This window comes from Anneissia japonica, unplaced genomic scaffold (assembly GCF_011630105.1).
Source record: "Anneissia japonica isolate Jap-2015-1 unplaced genomic scaffold, ASM1163010v1 scaffold3782_len1007564_cov172, whole genome shotgun sequence".
In the NCBI taxonomy this organism is placed as follows: domain Eukaryota; kingdom Metazoa; phylum Echinodermata; class Crinoidea; order Comatulida; family Comatulidae; genus Anneissia; species Anneissia japonica.
Genome location: NW_022716546.1, coordinates 930,541 through 934,554, shown reverse-complemented (window position 1 = coordinate 934,554; position 4,014 = coordinate 930,541). Strand labels below are relative to the sequence as shown.

Below are 4,014 nucleotides of genomic sequence, written 5' to 3'. Positions count from 1 at the left end.
CATCAGGAAGAAAAAGCACAATTCGTCGGGGAGAAAAAAAAAATTATATGTATTTTCTACATAGGCCTATTAGTAGACTCTAAAATCGTGTTTTTTTTTTTTTGATTTTTTTTACAAAAGCATAATTCGTTGTTTATTGTTTGAATGACTGACAAGTTGAAGTGTTGTATTTAATGTGGGTTATAGTTAATGGTGATAATATAATAATGATAGTAAAAATGATATAATAATAATAATAACAATAATATAATTAATAATAATAAATTATGATGATTATAATAGTTTTTATAAGTGGTGGTTTAATGATAATGATGGGGACGACTATGATACAGTAATAATCATTATTATCATCATCATCATCATCATCATCACAATGATGATCATCACCACGATGATGCTAATGATGATCATCATGATGAGGATGTTGGTAATGGTGGGGATTATAATGAGGATGATGATTATGATGTTGGTGATGGTGATTATAATGAGGATGATGATTATGATGTTGGTGATTATAATGATCATGATTACCGACGACGAGGATGATGATGATAATAATTATTTTGTTTGTAAAACAAAACATTTGGCATTTCCTCATTGACAAAATAATATTATTTAAAATAATGTTACCGAAACCTGAATTGTTATGATATTGCTGGGGTTAAGTGCAGAGATCTATCCATTATATTTAGAACCAAACCAAACCTTGTGAACACCCGTGGATTTCAGTTTTTGTCTTTTTTTTTAGTCGTTGCAAGCAATGTTAGGTTGAGGGCGAAAATTGTGATTATCACGCAAATTTGCGTCGAATCCAACTGTAGAAACAGGAATTAGAAATAGAAGGGGCCCAGGGAAGGAAGTTAGAGGTGCAGTGCCTAACTTAGTCCCGCAACATGGTCGGGCTGAGGCGTAGGAATTTTATGCCCACCCATGGCATATCCAGATGGCTAAAAATGGTAGCCCTACGCTCAAACTTAAATTCGTTATAATAATTACCATCATCATTATTATAATCATCATATATTATTATTATCATCATCATCATCATCATTACCGTCATCTCCATCATAAGTGTCATCATCATCATCGTCGTCGTCGTCGTTACCACCGTTATTATCCTCATAATCATGATGTTCCTTCCAGTGTAATAAAAGTTAGTTAATTTTACCTTTTATCAATTTTATTTAAATTGCAATCACCACCAGCAACACTATCATCAATATTATGCATTTTTTACTGTTGTCAGTCTCCATTAAGTCATATACAATGTCTTACAAAAACATGATAATCATGACAATGTTTATTGTCGCTCGAGGCCAAATAATGAGCTTTCGACTATTTTGAAGACATCGCTGTTAGGAAAAGCACACTATACCCAGCCTCACTATTGCTGTTTTCATTTCCGTCGGATATCTAATCTCAAGAATGTGTTAACCCTGTTTGTATAGAACGATACTTTATTTTGCCTAGAACTTAAATAATATAGGAGGCCACAATACTACAATTATATTTTTCATAGGATTAGTATTCCATGGGACGCCAAAATCATCGTTTGTCTTATAAAACACTTCGATTTTTATGAGTAACAGGAATGAATGAATTCAAAAAACCACACTCCTCTGTTACTCGGCACTTCTCTTAATATGAATGGGGCTCATGGCATTTCTTTCAATTTACATAATGACCTGAAAAGGAAGAAGTTTAAGACTTTAGGTCGTAAGATATGTATCATTATCGTATATATACCATAGATGAATCTTGAAGCATACTAACATAGGCCTATTATTATGAGTCTCCAGTGACGAATTAGAAATCCCAGTGAGGTTCTACAGACGGATAGTCCCAACAACCTCTTCCCCCTCCCCACCCCACATGGTTGGTGCTGGGATACGAAATTTTATGGCTATGGCACGTACATCTGGATGACCGGAAATGGCACCTTTATTTATATTTTTAACTTTTTAATTTTTTAGGGGGATCGCCTCCATCACTCCCCCCATTGAATTCACCCCTGTTTTCAAATGGTGTAACGATTGCTTATGGCTGGAAAGCAAGAGAAAATTGTAAACAAGTTCCATAAGAGAAAGTCCTTAGAATTAAACCAATACAGGCCTACTATAAAATGTATACAAGTCCAACAAGGCATATAACAATTTTTGGGATAACCCTTACCTCAAATTCTACTGTTTTTCAGATAACTATCATTATCATCTCATCACCATCATCTCCAAAAATATCACCTCCATCATCCTCGACATCATCGTCATCTTTTTTATTCATCATTATCAACATTATTATCATTATCAACATCATCATCATGTTAGTCGTCATCCTCTGACGACCATCGTCATCGCCGCTACCACGGATCCCCTGGCATGGCATTGGACATGGTTGGCCCAGGGAGGTATACAAATTATATCTCCCTGGTTGGCCCATCGTGTGTCGTACACTATGAATGGTAATAATTATCAAAAATCATTGGATCACTAGATTGCTTCAGGAGGAGGAAGCAGTCTTTGCTCGATTTCGATATTTCTTTCAAAATGTTCGTAATCAAAATGCATCGGTGCGTGTGCGCGCGTGTGTGTAAAGTGGTGGGGGGGGGGGGGGAGAAATGCGCTCATTTAGACTCACAAAGTGAATTAGCAGGCAATCCCATCGCCTATCAAACGGTATGTATTTACGCATAGGATCACAGGACCCAGCATTACATTTTTATATACTTAGGCATATATACAATAATACAACTACCAAATATTATAAGTGATATGCAAATTATAGATGGTTAATTAACAAACATTCCTATAGTAAACTCCTCGCATACGAATAGGGTGATGTCAGTCGACAAAGATAAGGATTGAATAGTCTGCAGACCAAAGAAGAATAGAGTCGCCAAACCCTGTAGGCCTACCTTTACACCGGCTTCTTTCACAGATCCTTAATAATACAGTTCATCCCTTTTGAACTATATGTTTTCTCTAAAAGTATAAACGATTACACGATAAAACCTGTTCTAATAATATGGTCCGTGTGTTTATAGCAAGCTAGATATGTTATCAAATATTCGTATTAGTATTTACTTACAAATGCTGGTACAGTAAATCCTCGACAGCTCTCGTGGATGACTGCCTGTTCTTAAACACTGTAAGTCTCAACACAGGTCAAGCGCGCACCTTATTCAATAGCTCAATAATAGAGTATTTTGACAATACATTTTCTCTTCAGTATTTCAATACAAAAACATCCCATACACTGACGTCTGTTGGGTGAATCCATTTCACATAAGGGGAACTGGTCGATTCGAATACCACCTGTTGAAATCGTAATACATAACAGTAGAACTACAAGAGATGTTTTTGTAGGACGTAGGCTTTGATATTAACGTTTATCAACGCAAACAGAATAATGCGTTTATCAACACATACAAAATAAGGAGGAAAATGATTAGCGACGAATTACGTATGGTCAAATGCATAAATATATCAAGATTTAAACTTGGACATGGGTCCCGCGTGATATCACGATAATTATATAGGTATACGCGTTCGCGGACCCACGTATAAATCACATAAATAAATAGAAAAGACATTTACTTCGTCTGCCAGACATTTGAATAATCTTACGACTGAGATACATTAATGATGTAGCAATGCACTACCATGGGAACGCTGATTGAAATTTCTGAACTGAATTTTAGACTCGACAGGCAATATGCCGATAGTTATATCTTCAATCAGAAACAAGGATTGTTTTCCGAAGTACATAGATGAATTAAAACAATCCCTTAATGGTTCGTAATTGAATGTCGCTGTGATATCTTACAGACATTAGTAATGTCTGCTACATGTTGACTTAAACGAAGGAAGATGATACTGAAACGTCATATTCGTGGTTAGCGTAAACTAGGATTTGTTTCAATTAATGTAAAAACTATTTTCTAACACGAATGCATAACGAAGGGAATAAAATTCAAATATTATACCAGTATAATATAAACCAAGATGTGTATAAGAG

At 35.4% G+C, this 4,014-nt stretch overlaps 1 protein-coding gene across 1 annotated transcript in view; it reads right to left on the bottom strand.

The window, feature by feature from the left end:
- Positions 1–3,236, bottom strand: part of LOC117109724 (ras and EF-hand domain-containing protein-like) — a 29,040-nt gene extending 25,804 nt beyond the window's left edge. Inside the window, exon 1 of the mRNA XM_033252112.1 lies at positions 3,085–3,236. The gene's annotated coding sequence lies outside the window, so the exon portion shown is untranslated. The remainder of the gene's footprint in view (positions 1–3,084) is intronic.
- Between the last annotated feature and the right edge of the window lie 778 nt (positions 3,237–4,014).